Below are 18358 nucleotides of genomic sequence, written 5' to 3' on the forward strand. Positions count from 1 at the left end.
GGTATATTATTATTTGTGTAATCTTTAGAGATGGCAAAATAACTTAAGTGGGGGTAAAAACTAGATATTATTAGACAAATGTCTATTTAGCTTGGTGATTTTTAGTGGCATTTACCATGTTGCAAGTAAGTATATCATCAATCCTAAAGGACAAAGCATGATGTGACAAGAGTAGGGTGATCATTTTATCACATAAGTATGCCAAGAGCTACCCTAATGGCTCTTGAAAGAATGTTAAATTTAGACAAAATGACTCCTTTACTTCCTTCACATAGAGGAAACACAGCAACTCACTATATTAGATGTCTGTAACAAGATACACTATCTCACATTTCTGTATGTACTTTCCAGAAGGAAGTAGTCATAGCAGCCACATTCTCCACTCTGTCATTCCTAAAACTTTATGCTTACAAGCTTCTCAAGCATTTTTAAATTAGTCACCTTGGAAGGTAGAAGGTACCTGAAACTATCCTTATCAATTTCTCTAAGTCAGAAATATCAAATTATTTATTAAGACAGGTATGCCTGGAGATAGTGTCCTTAGGACAATAAGCACAAGGTGACAGATTTTATCACAAGGAAGTCTGCTCAGTTGAGGCTCACGCACCCAGAAATTGAAGCGAACATTTGACTATGGTAGGAAGTATGCCAGAAAGCACTACAACAAAAGCCTTCATAATGAGGTAACAAACTAACTTAGGCCTAAGACCCTGTCCTCAGAATGTGAGACTTCTGTATGACAGTGGAATTAATTGGGGGGCTTTCTGAGCACTCTTTTCAGAAGCAAATAAATGCTCTGGAAATTAATTAGGTCAGAATATGTATGCATTTTCCAGTAGCACATTAACTTGTCTACAGATTGAAATAAGATAGCTTTTTTGGCAATTTCTCTACTGTTCACATAAAAGCATTTTCTATATTCTTAGAATAATAAATGGTGTTCGTTTTATAGCCAATACACATCACTTTATTTAACATTTAATATTTCTGATGGAGCTAATGGCAGAGTTTCAAATTATGACTCTTAAAACTCATTTGAATTAGGGAAGAAGAGTGAAAAAGGAAGTAAGCCAAAAGTATTCTCCATTTTTATTACTCTAAGTGTGAGAATTACCATATCTATGCATTCCTTACACTGTACTTGATAAATAGCTATCCCCTAGCAATGACTGTTCCTTGTTGTTTAGTCACTAAGTCCCATCTGACTCTTCTGCAGCCCCATGGACTGTAGTCTGCCAGTTTCCTCTGTACATTGGTTCCCCCAGCCAAGAATAGGTTGCCATTTTCTTCTCCAGGGGATCTTCCTGACCCAGGAATTGAACTCGTCTCCTGTATTGGCAGGTGGATTCTACATCACTGAGCCACCAGGGAAGCCCACTGGTTGGTTCTTAAGCTGAGTTCTAAAATTTACAATGTGAAAATTGTATGGGATTTCTCAGAACTGCATTAAGTTGTGGAAGGAAATGGCAACCCACTCCAGTATTCTTGCCTGAGAAATCCCATAGACAGAGGAGCCTGCCAGGCTATATACAGTCCATGGGGTCACAAAGAGTCAGATACAACTGAGCAACTGAGTATGCATGCGTACACACAGTAGGAATGGCAGTGAATTAGGAGACAGGCCCAGCTGGGCCAGCGAGGTGAGCTCTTGTTCTTTGATGGTCAACCAATATCTCTGAACCTTAGGTTTCTAAAAGTTAATGTTGATAAGGATATTTAATCTCAAATGCTTATTGTGATGATTAAAGAACTGGAATAAAACATTTTTAAAGCAGCAAAATAAAAAGGCACAATTTATTCTTATTCTATTAATATTGCTCATATTAAAACAACAAAAATATGAAAATTTAATACAAGTTTTTACCATTGTGGGCAAACTTTCCTAGCAGAACTTAAAAGAAATATTATCTAAAATGTTATATAAGTCACCAAATTATAAACTTATTTACAAAAACACATTTGTCACAGGCACTTGAATATTAAAATTATGGTATGAAATTTCTTGCAATACACTAAGAAAAAACATAGAAGTTTAACAAATATTTAGATTCATTTTAATTAAAATTAGGAAACAATACAAAAGAAATATACTCAGTAACTGATATATACTCTACTGCCACAATGATAGAAAATATTAAAATCTGTCTGTTACTAATCCTCAAAGGTTAGAGGAAGCAGCAGGTGGAAGTGACAGTGTGACTAAAAATATTGTTATAAATATACATATAAATTTCTTATCCTCATAAGACATTTTATTTTACTGACTATGATAGAGGAGCTATCCCTCAAAATATGAGACACCTGATGACTGGGGTCATGTGTCCAAGATAATAGGACAATGCCAAGGTATATGAGAAGTACTTGCAGCCTCGTGTTTAACATTTGATTTACAAGCTAAAGGATTAGAGTTCATAGGGAGAAGGGTTAAGTATGTCAGTTATGGTTTAAGAGAGGAAAAACTATACTTTGCCATGGTATCAGGTAATGTGTTCAAAGCCAGCTCCCTTTTCCTTTCCTTCCTTCTTCCTTTAAATGGAACTCTTCCCCAAATTTCTGTGTTTCTATCATGTAATTATTCTATATTTTTATATGATTCTACTGAAGGGTAACACTGAATTTCTTTTCCAGCCTAGTGATATGGAGGCTTGGAATAATTATAATTTGATTTCTGAGTAGTAAAGTAAAATATATTTCTTATATACAAATATTTGTAGTGTAAAATCCATACCTGTTACACATAATAGTGAAGTCTGCATAGTCAGTCGTGTGCGACTCTTTGCGACCCCATGGACTGTAGCCTGTCGGCCACCTCTGTTCATGGGGATTCTCCAGGCAAGAATACTGGAGTGGGTTGCCATTTCCTTTTCCAAGTAATGAAGTCTAAAGCTGTTGAAATCAGATATTATCCCTGGCCATGCCTTTTATTATCTGGGTCTCAGGGAATCCCTAAACCATTCTGAAATTCAGATTCCTTTTATAAAGAGAATAGTAAAATCTCATAGGGTTGATTATGAATATTTATTGTAACAATGTATATAAAACACTTAGAATGCCCGAAAAATATTTATTAATTTATTTTTTTCATTGTTTGTAGTTACCAAAATAAAATCATTCTTTCCTATAGTGATTAATATTTTTCATGCTATAGTGGAAATGTCTGCCTATATTTTAATCAGTGGAAATTAAGACCTGTGTTTAAAAATATGTTAATACTTTGGACTCCCAAAATGCACTGAAAATTATTTTTTCCTATAGCTAGACCAGAGTCCATTCAAAGCTTTTTGACAAACAAAGCATTAAATATAATATGTATAAAATTTCTCAATTTAAAAAAAGACTAGTCTTTTAATATATCTGATAAACTTAATGTGATTCATGTTGAGAGACACCAATACTGCTGTTTCTGTTATCTTTTGAGGAGACCTAGTAAATGTGTGAAAATATTGACTCCTTGGAAAAGAAGCCTTTGTTAATATAATTGTACATTCTATGTTGTCATATGTAGCAAAACACACAGACAACTGTCTGGCTGTACTTGGCAGGCTTTTTGAAACCTGATTGCTATTCAATGATTCTCTGTTTTAAAGAGTGTTAAATAGATCACATATGAAAGTAATAAGACCAGAAATATTAGGACCAATATACAATTAAAACTGAATAGCTTATATGTCTAACTTGGGCTGAAATAGTTTTCATTTTTAGGAATACACGAACAGAAATCTAGCTGCATGGATTCTAATTGCTTTAGCAGATACTATGAATATATCATATGTTACTGTACCATATTTTATTACATGATTGCATCAGTTTTCAGCAACTATTTTTAGCTTTCAAGTCCACTCTTTCCCCTTTGTCTTTTGGATTTCCTGAATGTTATTAAGACTGTGGTGAGGTAAGGCATTAGAGGAAATAATAACTGTGCTAATGTCTAATGCAAAGTTTTATAAATTATAAACCATTGGTGACATCATGGCAATAAATTTCTGAAATCCCAATCTTGTCCAAGTAATAAATTTAAGTAACAAAGCTGCAATTTTAGTTGCTTTAGTTAATGATTAAAACATAAATGATGCTTGTAAAAAGGAAAAGAAATGAAAGAAAGTAATAGTATATGTGATAGAATAACCATGTTGGGTATGAAGCTATCTAAATTTAAACCCAATATTTGGGCATCCATTTTAACATCATTTTAAAACATCAACTATTCTATTTTTTCAAAATGCTCAATTGCCTTTCCTGCTTTTTACAAAGATACTTTGTTTGCCAGTTATAATGAATTATCAGGTATTCCCTGGTTGTACCAGTTTTTTCTTATTTCTGTCTAAACTACTCCCAGCTCATCATCAGCATAAACTTGATGCATAAACCTCAAAATCAGCATAAACTTCCTTTCCATTAAGACTAAATTCAAAAGTTACTTTCTGGGAGAAGTCTTCAGAGCTTCCTGGAGATGTAATTTGTTAGTTTTCTTTGTGTATATCCTAATTAACAATAATACACAGGCAATAACAATACTGGGTAAAACTACTGGCTTCAGCAATGAAGGGACATAAGAGGATTTCACAAGAAACATTGTGGCATACTATATTTTACCGAAGGAGATCCATTTGTGGCTAAAATTCATCTGGAATTTACTTCTCTTAAAGAGGTGACTCTAGGTCCTTGTTGTGCAATTCTAATAGCCATGAGCTCTATTGTAGCAATTTAATTTAATGAAAATTAATAAACCTATTCCTCAATTGCACTAGCTACAGTTTAAGTGTTCAATAGTCACATGAGACTTGTGAATACAATACTGCAGATCCAAACATTTCCACTGTCATAGAAGTTCTACTGGACAACATCCTATTAGCAGCAAAGAGCAGAACTGAAAATTAGAGGGTCTCCAGAAAAAGAAAAGTTGTCTTCAAATCACAATTGTAGTTGAAAAAGTCCATGAAATCTACAAGGAAAGATTATACTAAAATATTAATTTTGATTTTTATTAGCAAGGGGTTGCCCTAAGTAACATTAAATGGTAGAGCAGATAAACAAATACATGCCCTGTATTTTTTCATATGCCATCCTTCTTCCATTTAAATTCAGTTCAGTTCAGTTGCTCAGTTGTGTCCGACTCCCTGCAACCCCATGAACCGCAGCATGCCAGGCCTCCCTGTCCACCACCAACTCCCAGAGTCCACCCAAACTCATGTCCATTGAGTCGGTGATGCCATCCAACCATCTCATCCTCTGTCGTCCCCTTCTCCTTCTGTCCTCAACGTTTCCCAACATCAGGGTCTTTTCAAATGAGTCAGATCTTCGCATCAGGTGGCCAAAATATTGGAGTTGCAGCTTCAACATCAGTCCTTCCAATGAACACCCAGGAATGATCTCCTTTAGGATGGACTGGTTGGATGTCCTTGCAACTCTAAGGGACTCTCAAGAGTCTTCTCCAACACCACAGTTCAAAAGCATCAATTCTTCGGCACTCAGCTTTCTTTATAATCCAACTCTCACATCCATACATGACTACTGGAAAAACCATAGCCCATAGCCTTGACTAGATTGACCTTTGCTGGCAAAGTAATGTCTCTGCTTTTGAATATGCTGTCTAGGTTGGTCATAACTTTCCTTCCAAGGAGTAAGCGTCTTTTAATTTCATGGCTGCAGTCACCATCTGTAGTGATTTTGGAGCCTCCCCCAAAATAAAGTCTGTTTCCACTGTTTCCCCATCTATTTCCCATGAAGTGATGGGACCAGATGCCATGATCTTCGTTTTCTGAATATTGAGCTTTAAGCCAACTTTTTCACTCTCCCCTTTCACTTTCATCAAGAGGCTTTTTAGTTCCTCTTCACTTTCTGCCATAAGGGTGGTGTCATCTGCATATCTGATGTTATTGATATTTCTCCTGGCAATCTTGATTCCAGCTTGTGCTTCTTCCAGCCCAGCGTTTCTTATGATTTACTCTGCATATAAGTTAAATAGGCAGGGTGACAATATACAGCCTTGACATATTCCTTTTCCTATTTGGAACCAGTCTGTTGTTCCATGTCCAGTTCTAACTGTTGCTTCCTGACCTGCATACAGGTTTCTCAAGAGGCAGGTCAAGTGGTCTGGTATTCCTATCTCTTGAAGAATTTTCCACAGTTTATTGTGATCCAGTAACAAAACTGACTCATTATTTAAAGTTTAAATCATAATACCAGTCCATTAAATTTTCATTAATTTTACCCAGCAGAAAAAAATACTTTCTCCCTGGAACTTGTATAAGAATCTATTCATAGTCTTTTTGTGCCATTTCTTACCTTCAACTGTGCTGTTCAATAATGCATTTGATTCTTTTCTTCTTAATACTTATGAGGTGAAGGAAAAATTTTACTATGTTTCTCCAAAATACTAAGATAGAACTTTTCACTGAGTTAAAGCTCAATGAAATAATGAATAAATAAGTGACCATGTGACTGAGTAGAAGAGGTGCTACAGAAAAACTACATCCAAGGTACACCAGGAACATAGCCCTGACCTCTAAGAGCTAATGTTTTAAGGATATGACTCAGATATGGAAACAACTGTGCAGCAGAGGCCAAACTACAGAATTCAAATATTAAACCTGGTTTTAAAGTGAGTTTTAAGAAAGGTAATAGTCTTTAACTGTTTTGTGTATATATATCACTATTAACAGAGTTTGATATTTGTTACATACTTCAAATGAGTTTATTCTTACTGCAAAAGCATAAAAATAAAATTTAATGAAAAAGAGTATAACCTTACAGTCCTTTTGCTTTTAAAACTGTTTCTGTTTCATTTTCATTGGGCTTTGTGATTCTTCAGTTATTATTATTATTAAGCTTGTTAATAAATAGTTACTCCTCTCAGTAGAACCAGCTTCAGGTGAAAAGTCATCAAATATTTCTTTGCAGAACTTCAAAAATCATTCTTATTAATGTAATACCTCCATAATTTCAGGGTAACTGTTTTATCTGATTTTTTTTTTTAATTAACAGAAATTACTCCAAGTATCTCTGAGATGCTGGAAAGTAGAACATCAAACAAAAGAAGCTGTTAGGGCTTTTGCTAAATATAATTTTATACTTATAAAAATAAATAATTTCTTAGGATTTACACTTTTATATTTATTTTCAAAACTTTATAATTTATATGCTTCCTAAAACATATAACATTAATATGTGCAAAAAATATAAACTGAACTGTGACTATGTAAGAATTATGTTTGGAATATGAAGGTGAAAGGTTTAATTATTTAACTCAATTAGCATACAAGAAATTACAACAACAATGACATAACAATAAAAAATTACATATATATGATACTACAGTGTTTGTAAGTATTGGGTAGCTATTTCACTTAACATGGAAAAACATACTAAGTGTTCATAATATCCTATACTTCATCTATATTTTTTCACTTAATCTTAAAACAACCCTACTATTATCGTGCCAGTTTTACAGATGAGAAACATGGGTGTTTTCTTATAATACTCAAAGTTATAGAGATGGATTAAAATTTGATAAAAGAACTGTCTCTTTCCAAGTCCTTGTTTTTAACCGCTATTTAAAAATTGAGCTTCAGGAAAGTATTATGCAAAAAAATATCTGAGATGTACCCTAAGATAGTAGAAACTGGAAACCACAGGAGTTCAAAATGGGATAGGTAATTTTATGTTCCAGTATAGAAAGAAAAATTTTAATTGGGTCCTTTAGAAATGTATTTTGGTGGGAGGTGAATGCGTCTGAGAGTATGCATTTGTGTGTTTGTATGTTTATTGGTTATTAGTACAGAGGGCAAAATGAGCTTATAGAGAGAGGGCAGGGTAAAGTGCAGGTGCAAATTAGTCCATCTACACGTAACAGCATGAACAAAATTCCCTCAAAATAGACAAAATTTGTATGATAAGTAACATAAAGCTGAGTTCATATAATGAAGACTGTATACATATATTCAAAGATAAGGTAGATATATAAAGTTGGAATCAAACTGTGGAAAGTTTTCTGTGCCAGAATAAGCAATTTGCTCTATATCAAATTACACAGTGATAATTTTAGTTGGAGAACAATAGCATCAAAGTGGTGCAATATGATGATGAATCTGACAGTGATGTGTAAGACGATTTAAGATATATGAGCCTGGTGACAGAAGAAGAACCTGTCCTCATAACCTGTAACTCTTCTTACACATCACAGTAGTTTAAAGGAATTTTTTTTTTAAATTTTGTGTGTTGTTATGTGAAGTCACCTGGAGAAGGCAATGGCACCCCACTCTGGTACTCTTGCCTGGAAAATCCCATGGACGTAGGAAGGCTGCAGTCCATGGGGTCACTGAAGGTCAGATATGACTGAGCGTCTTCATTTTCACTTTTCACTTTCATGGATTGGAGAAGGGAATGGCAACCCACTCCAGGGTTCTTACCTGGAGAATCCTAGGGACGGGGGAGCCTGGTGGGCTGTCGTCTATGGGGTCACACAGAATCGGACACGACTGAAGTGACTTAGCAGCAGCAGCATGTGAAGTCACCTAGCTCCTTCGTAGTTCATGTTTCTTAAGTTATGTTGCATCAAAATTCCCTTTGATATTCTAGCAAAGTTATGGATTCTTTGCTCCAGAAAACTGAAGCTAAGCATACATATATTTTGTAAGCAATCTTTAGGGTTTACTGACCTTAGTAGTCATGGTAAGAGCTTCCAAATCAGCTATTCATCAAAGACCTTTCTGTTTCTAACTTGGTGTGATTCTTTCATCCTATCCCTCTGACCTTGGACATCTGCTTCTGTTGTTTTTTGGCCCTGTCCTTGAACATAATACAGGGATTATCCAGACTTTTAAAAACTCATTTTCTTTTTCATTTTCTATATACTGTTACTTGGTATTCATTTATTTTTATAAATTCAGCTATTGAACTTCAGCCCCAATCCCTCTGCTATTCTAATCATTCAAACTTGGTTTCCTGGCCTGTATGAAATCTCCTATTTTCCATGGTTATTTCAAAATGGAGAGCTATTAAGAGTCCTTGGCTCTTCAAAAGAATATAAGAGCAATTATGAATAATAAACTTCATAAGAATTAGCCTGTCAGAAAGAGTTATTTAACAATATACATTGTGGGAAGATACAAAAGAAATGTAACACTGGTATCTGTCACTGAGTGCTGGGAAATTTTAAAGTAATGCTATGTGAATAAAGCAAGTATAATTTTCTGTCCTGATTGTACTAGTTCTGCCTTTGATTTCACTATGATTTCAGCCATATATGTTAGAATTTTATTTTTCTCTACAATTAAATAAAGAAAACATTGTTGCATGTAAATGACTATTATTGAAAAACGAAGCTCAGTAAAAGATAAGTTTAAGAAAAAGCTTTGTATCTGTAAGGATTTTTAGAAATGAATATACTAATACTTTTTAATATTAATTTTTGGAGTAGTTTTAGATGTATAATATCTACAAGATTTGGTTCTGAATCCAAAATTCAGTCATTTGATGCTAAAATATTTAGAGTCAATAACTGTAATTATTGAATAATTTCTAATACTTTTTCAAATATACATCTTGGATAGTAAAGTTTTTCTTAGCAAGGAAAGCCATAGAGCCAGTTTATGATAATTGTTTTGACAAAAAGTATTCTATTTATCAAATTAAATAATAAAAATATTCCACTTATATAAATATAGTTCAGCTTAATATTCATGATATGTGATCAATCTCTAGTTACACCTATACGGACTTTTTACTGAATTTAATTTCTGACCCTGAGGAATTCTTAGGATCCAAACAGAGGGAAGGATAGTATCATCAGGGTACATAACATCTACTAAGTTCATCTCTAGACTGAATATAAGTAGGAATGTTTTAAAATCATTGATTTCTATTTCTACAGTCAGTTCAAGCAATGCTTTAGTAAAGTGGAAATTTTACCTCTAAAATTAGTCTCCAGAGATTATATGGTCTTTCTGCAACCCACATTTTATTCTGCAATTTGACTTTGACGGTGTATGTGGTAAAAATCTAGATTCTCTAATACATTGTGCTAAATGTTGATTGCAAGCTCAAAAATAAGTTTTTTAAATCACTTTTGATGTGTCAACATTTTTCTATGAAATGGAAATACTACACATAATTGCCTCAAGGATCCAATGAGATATAATGTGTATTTTATACAGGGAAGCATGCATAAACCATATCGAAATTTAGTTATTTATAATTTTAATTATTCTAAATTCACTATTAATGGTACATCTTTACTATGACAGCATGTTGATAACTCACTATCTGTGATAATGTAATAGCTAAAATGTATTAAGCAAATATTAGCCAAGTGCACTCTCTCAAGTGCTTGTAGGTATTTACTTTTTTAACATTAGAGTATCCCTTGAAGTACACAGTGTAATAACACTAATTCTGTAAATGAAATAACAAAGAGAAATAAAAGACTTGTCTTAGGTCACATAGTACACAGAAGAGCCAACTAAAGAATTTCTGGAACCAGTAATAAATGGAGGGATTATAAAAATATTTTTTGTATTTGATTCACACACCATGTTACTTTATGAATACATATCATATATAAAGTGAAGTGAAAGTGAAGTTGCTCAGTCGTGTCTGACTCTTAGCGACCCCATGGACTACAGCCCACCAGGCCCCTCCGTCCACAGGATTTTCCAGGGAAGAGTACTGGAGTGGGGTGCCATTGCCTTCTCTGATCATATAAAGTACTGTTATAATAATATTCCTTAATTCAACTGTGTATTCCTCGTAATTCAAGTATAGTTAGGTCCTGAATTAATCTTAAATGATTGACTATGACATATAACACTGTATTTAATATAGACCCACATTATACTCCAAAACAGTAAAGACAAGTAGAGAAAACTAACATAATTCTAGCTTTGCAGAAAAATATGTGAAATTACTTTGTTTCATGGTTGTGAAAAATTCAGTTCAGTTCAGTAGCTCAGTTGTGTCCAACTCTTTGCAACCCCCTGAATCACAGCACGCCAGGCCTCCCTGTCCATCACCAACTTCCGGAGTTCACCCAAACTCATGTCCATTGAGTCAGTGATGCCATCCAACCATCTCATCCTCTGTCGTCCCCTTCTCCTCCTACCCTCAATCCCTCCCAGCATCAGGGTCTTTTCCAATGAGTCAACTCTTTGCATGAGGTGGCCAAAGTACTGGAGTTTCAGCTTCAGCATCAGTCCTTCCAGTAAACACCCAGGACTGATCTCCTCTAGGATGGACTGGTTGGATCTCCTTGCAGTTCAAGGGACTCTCAAGAGTCTTCTCCAACACCACACTTCAAAAACATCAATTCTTCGGTGCTCAGCTTACTTTATAGTCCAATTCTCACATCCATACATGACCACTGGAAAAACCATAGCCTTGACTAGATAGACCTTTGTTGGCAAAGTAATGTCTCTGCTTTCGAAAATGCTGTCTAGGTTGGTCATAACTTTTCTTCCAAGGAGTAAGTGTCTTTTAATTTCATGGCTGCAATCACCATCTGTAGTGATTTTGGAGCCCAGAAAAATAAAGTCTGACACTGTTTCCACTGTTTCCCCATCTATTTCCCATGAAGTGATGGGACCGGATGCCATGATCTTCGTTTTCTGAATGTTGAGCTTTAAGCCAACTTTTTCACTCTCCTCTTTCACTTTCATCAAGAGGCTTTTTAGTTCCTCTTCACTTTCTGCCATAAGAGTGGTGTCATCTGCATTTCTGAGGTTATTGATATTTCTCCTGGCAATCTTGATTCCAGCTTGTGCTTCTTCCAGCCCAGCATTTCTCATGATGTACTCTGCATATAAGTTAAATAAGCAGGGTGACAATATACAGCCTTGACGTACTCCTTTTCCTATTTGGAACCAGTCTGCTGTTCCATGTCCAGTTCTAACTGTTGCTTCCTGACCTGCATACAGGTTTCCCAAGAGGCAGGTCAGGTGGTCTAGTATTCCCATCTCTTTCAGAATTTTCCACAGTTTATTGTGATCCACACAGTCAAAGGCTTTGGCATAGTCAATAAAGCAGAAGTAGATGTTTTTCTGGAACTTTCTTGCTTTTTCAATGATCCAGTGGACGTTGGCAATTTGATCTCTGGTTCCTCTGCCTTTTCTAAAACCTTAGCATTACTTTATTCATTGTCTGCCCAGTAACAACATATACCTCTTACAGCTGGATTAAATAGGATTTGCCCTTTAAATTTAAGGGATATGAATTTGTCTGGGTTCCTCATACAAGCATCAATGACATAATTCATCTGTTTTTTGTCATCTTTAAAATTAATGGTATAAACCAAAGAAAACAGAAAGCATATGCATTCATACTTCATGCAGATTATGTTTTTAATAGGAGCTTAATTTGAGTTTATGCAGATATCTCATACCTGTCATGGTATAATTATTCAGCTATGAATGCCTATTAACTCCCAAGGTATATAACAATGAAAGGGTAAATTTTATCTTGCCTAGAATGAGAAATTCCAGAACATGAACAATTTACTCTAAAATGCTTTGCCCCAGTGAGACCTGGTAAAGTGGGCTCAGTCAAAGAGCAAATCAATAGTTCACAAAAATATGAAATAATGGAACAATTAACTTGATCTTTCTATGTGCATTTTAAGTTCTATGTCCAAAATACAGCTATTTTGCATTTGTCATCTTATAATTTCACAAACCATCAGTGTTTTTATCCTAAATTGTGAAAGTACAGCTATTATTTTTCACCACTCTTTTTTGTAAATGTTTTTCTCACATCCATGATTAGACACCAGAGGGGAATTTTATCAACCTAAATGTAAATATGTCAATAGAAGCAGCATATGTACTGTTAAGAAGTATTGGAATCTATTCATATGATTTCTTTACATTTCAAGAGTTTTTCGTAGGTACCATCTGGGAAGTACTAATGCCAAAAGAAATAACATTTTATTTATACCAAGTTTTGTTTTAGCAAAGCCTTATCATTCAAGTGTTGTTATAATCATATGACATAAATAAATGATTTTCTTTTAGCAAATTAACAAAGTTTACCAAAATAGTATATATTTTTGGCAAAAGTATTTTAGGAAGGAGATAAGCCTGGCAATTCTTGGGGAGATCATATATTTTAGAGAATTGTTTGGCAATTAGAAAGCTCTTTTAAAATGTCTATATACATTAACTTGATTATTTTACTTTTCAAAAAGTACACAGGTAGAAAAACATTAAAAACTTAAGCGAGAAGAATTTCAACATGGTATTTAGAAGATTGAAAAACAAATAAAAGCCAGTAGGAGGATAGTAAATGTTAAAACAAATGTTTATATTAAATTTGTTGTAATACCTAGAATCAATAGCTCTGTTAAGTCATTGTGGAAGCATTATATGGTAACACAACAACTATTCAAGATACATGGAGAGAAATGAAGGAAATGCATTAAGATATTATCTAGTTTTTGTTATTTAGATATTAATTTTTTTCCTATTTCTACTGTTTTTATCTACCTTTAACATTATATACAATTATCATGCACCCCATGTATTAAAAACAAACACTCCCCTCCCAAAAAACCAGGCTCACTATATCATAAATAAACTTTTAAACTGACAATGCATGAACTGAATCTGGCCCAGACACACACTTTATTTAGATGATATGGTCTTCTGAAATCTTGAATTTGAAAGCCTTTTCATGGGTTTAGCGCTTTTCATTGGACAATTCAATGTTTGCATTGCTCCACATTCTTTTGTTTCCATTTTCATCGTTTTATGTCACCTGCAAGGTACTTTAGGTATTTATGTTTGCAACTCCTATAGAGCATTGTGACTTATTTACCAAAAACTACATTGCATCACCATCTAATTGTCTCCGTCTTTCAGATTTACTAAAGGTTTAGCAATTAATCATGGCTATACATAAGAATTGGTGGGAACTTCAAAATGATCTGAAATTCTGTCATGTATCATAATTCTCCAAAGCTCTTTGCTAATTCTGTTTAGATAAATAATTCTATACCTGCACTGCTGTTTAACAGCGTGTCTTTTATTTTGATAATAATAAGTATTTAAAATATTTATATCTCAATCAATTAGCCAGAATACGTAAGACTTAATCTTTAAGGCTATGTGGTTAATCACTGCAAAACACAGGCAGAGCAATCCTGAGGAATATTCAGATATTGGCTAGCTTCTTTTGATTTCAAATTAATGACTATGAAGGCATTCTATGTCACATGTTAAGCTGAATTCTGCATCATTATTGCTAATCTAGTACAGTGTACACTTGTAGTATTTATAAATATATCTCTCTCACTGGCAGAATTCACTATCTATAAAACAAGACTTTTTATTATCAAATAAATAACTGCAATTACATATTTATTTGATTAACTAAAATGTTTGATGTTGAAAATTATACCAAAATTACCATTTGCATGGATGAGACATTTATATCATTCTAAATGGCATTTTCAATTACAGAGAACATAATAAATCTTCATTATAAATTAAATTAAGAGCAGTTGAAAGCTCAAATAGTATCTTACTCAGCTTGCTGATGTCCATGTATTACTCTTAAAAAAATATATTTTAGTCCCTGTCATTACGAGTTGCAAAATGTTAGATGTGGAGAGACTATTAACTCATAAAGACTCATAAAGACTGAAGGTAGTATAAAAACTGAATACTGAAAGTTTTGACATACATTCCCACATAGTTTGTAGTATGCAAATTCAAAATGAATTAATAAGTTAAAGAAAGCACATAATATATTACACCTCTTATATGCTATGCTAAGTTGCTTCAGTTGTGTCTGACTCTTTGCGACCCTACACTGTAGTCAGTCAGACTCCTCTGTCCATGGGATTGTCCAAGTAAGAACAGAGTGGATTGACATGCCCTCCTTCAGGGGATCTTTCAGACCCAGGGATCAAACTCAGGTCCCTTATGTCTCCTGTATTGGCAGGCAGGTTCTTTACCACTAGCTCCAACAGAATGAAGCAATGAGAGCAATGAACTGATATGGGAACAACAGGAAAGAAAAATTTAGCAAAATTATATTTTCTAGGTGTCAAATTTTTAAAAAACTGTCAATATTTTTCAAATCTATATTTGATCAGTGTTGACAGGTAATATACAACATTATAATTAGAAAGCCCTTCAGCAATACGTGAACCATGAACTTCCTGATGTTCAAGCTGGCTTTAGAAAAGGCAGAGGAACCAGAGACCAAATTGCCAACATCCGCTGGATCATGGAAAAAGCAAGAGAGTTCCAGAAAAACATCTATTTCTGCTTTATTGACTACGCCAAAGCCTTTGACTGTGTGGATCACAATAAACTGTGGAAAATTTTGAAAGAGATGGGAATACCAGACACCTGATTTGCCTCTTGAGAAATCTATATGCAGGTCAGGAAGCAATAGTTAGAACTGGACATGGAACAACAGACTTTCAAATAGGGAAAGGAGTACATCAAGGCTGTATATTGTCACCCTGCTTATTTAACTTATATGCAGACTACATCATGAGAAACGCTGGACTGGAAGAAGCACAAGCTGGAATCAAGATTGCCAGGAAAAATATCAATAACCTCAGATATGCAGATGACACCACCCTTATGGCAGAAAGTGAAGAGGAACTTAAAAAACCTCTTGATAAAAGTGAAAGTGGAGAGTGAAAAAGTTGGCTTAAAGCTCAACATTCAGAAAACAAAGATTATGGCATCCGGTCCCATCACTTCATGGGAAATAGATGGAGAAACAGTGGAAACAGTGTCAGACTTTATTTTTTTGGGCTCCAAAATCACTGCAGATGGTGATTGCAGCCATGAAATTAAAAGACGCTTACTCCTTGGAAGGAAAGTTATGACCAACCTAGATAGCACATTCAAAAGCAGAGACATTACTTCACCAACAAAGGTCCATCTAGTCAAGGCTATGGTTTTTCCTGTGGTCATGTATGGATGTGAGAGTTGGACTGTGAAGAAGGCTGAGCGCCGAAGAATTGGTGCTTTTGAACTGTGGTGTTGGAGAAGACTCTTGAGAGTCCCTTGAACTGCAAGGAGATCCAACCAGTCCATTCTGAAGATCAGCCCTGGGATTTCTTTGGATGGAATGATGCTGAAGCTGAAACTCCAATACTTTGGCTACCTCATGCGAAGAACTGACTCATTGGAAAAGACTCTGATGCTGGGAGGGATTGGGGGCAGGAGGAGAAGGGGACGACAGAGGATGAGATGGCTGGATGGCATCATTGACTCGACGGACGTGAGTCTGAGTGAACTCCGGGAGTTGGTGATGGACAGGGAGGCCTGGCGTGCTTCGATTCATGGGGTCGCAAAGAGTCGGACATGACTGAGCGACTGAACTGAACTGAAACATATACATATTGGAGAAGGCAATGGCCCCCACTCCAGTACTCTTGCCTGGAAAATCCCATGGACGGAGGAGCCTGGTGGGCTGCCGTCTATGGGGTCGCTAAGAGTCAGACATGACAGCGACTTCACTTTCACTTTTCTCTTTCATGCATTGGAGAAGGAAATGGCAACCCACTCCAGTGTTCTTGCCTGGAGAATCCCAGGGACAGGGGAGCCTGGTGGGCTTCTGTCTATGGTGTCGCACAGAGTCGGACAGGACTGAAGTGACTTAGCACCAAACATATACATATAACAATGTTCATACATATGTTTACATATACCTATGGAAAAATTGGAAATATGCAAATAGCATAAAATGTTATCTATATGCATATATAGTTTTAAATATGAGTGCATATATATGCATTTGTATATGTTTATAATAATATTACATATATTTTAAACTACATCCTAACCATGATATCAGGTTTATATTATTTAAACATATACATGCACACAAACTCTACTATATATTTTAAAGGTCAAGAAAACAAAACACTTTTTAAATTTTTGATTATGAGATTGACTAAAGATTATCTGTTTTAATTTTTGTCCTCTTATTTTTTTTCTAACACTGAGAACAAGGTTGAGGATGGCTTTCCCCATAGTGGTAGAATAAAAACACTTAAAAAAGGATTCTGTCTTTTCAGTTTGGGTAGCTTTTCAGTTTGCCTTGTAGTTTTGGTTTAACACTGTTTCCTTAGAATTGTTTTATCATCATCTCATTATCCATGTTACTGTTGTATGGCAGTACACACAGAGGCAAGAAGCATACACTCTTGAAAGACTAGAATATATTATATATATTTCACTCATTTTCAAATTGTGAATTATTGATTTGGGCTGCATTCTAGATACAAAGCTAAATAACAAGGATAAGCAGCAGGAAGGGAAAAGCGGAAGGAACTCAAGGTGGTAACACAAGAGTGGAAACATAATGAAAGAGGCAGTTGGTACACAGTGGAGTAGTTAAGTCCTGAGAAATTTAGGTAATCCCTAATATTATTGTCATCATTGAAGAAACCTGTATCATTAAGTACATAAAAGACTATTTGAAAACAAACTATTTTAAGTCATCTTTAGTTTTAATCTTGCATACAAATGGTGTTTCTTAATTTTAAAAGAAAAAGTTATACTATATTAAATCTTGAGAGAATTCAGTTCTGAGGTCCTTTTTAAGAGATGACCAAGGGAAATTTAGGAGCATCCAGAATATAAAAAATTCTTTGGGCAAAGACTTGAGCTCAAAGTTTAACAAGAAATTCAAGCCATCCAAAATCTGCACGTGGACAGAAAAACTAAATTTTGGCTGTACTAAAACATCATTGGAAATACAGTCTTAGAGTACTCATCTATACCTAAAAACGTACATAGTCATATCATGTCTGAATTTTATAGGATCAGTTAAATAATATACAATGCCTATTACTGGTGGCATTCATTACTGTGTGATTACAGTTATAATACAAAAGAGAGGTTTCATCCTTAATATTTGATGATAGAATTTAATCAGAATATGATTTCACAGAAACATAGAAAAACATTCTTAAAAGAATGTCAAAATGCAAACAAGGTCCAAATATGATTGGAATCTAATCAATTTAAAATATTTTGGTAAATAAACCAACTATTGATAATATTTTTATCCTTAAATTTATATTAAAGGACATTAGATTATGATGACCTTAAAAGTGATGCTTCTTCATCTATATTTACTATATGTATGTTTTTACTGATATTTACTAATATACTCAACTAAATACAAATTAATTAAATGAAAAATAATTGAAACATTTATTTAAAAATACATACTTTTTTAATATTGTATGTCATAACTATAAATAAAACCCAAATGATTATCAGCTGAAATAACCATGGATAACCATGGCTTCTAAATAGTTTAGATTTATTAATATTACTATTTATGACTGAGTAGTCAATATCTCAGTTTTAGAATCTCTTCCACCAAATAAATA

General features: G+C 34.4%; 1 protein-coding gene across 5 annotated transcripts in view; it reads right to left on the reverse strand.

The window, feature by feature from the left end:
* The window catches only part of SEMA3A (semaphorin 3A), a 553854-nt gene that overhangs the window by 109731 nt on the left and 425765 nt on the right, over positions 1 to 18358 (reverse strand). The window lies entirely within an intron of this gene.

Source organism: Bos grunniens, chromosome 4 (genome assembly GCF_055505025.1).
Source record: "Bos grunniens cultivar Pamir isolate PY7600 chromosome 4, Bosgru_T2T1.0, whole genome shotgun sequence".
NCBI lineage: Eukaryota > Metazoa > Chordata > Mammalia > Artiodactyla > Bovidae > Bos > Bos grunniens.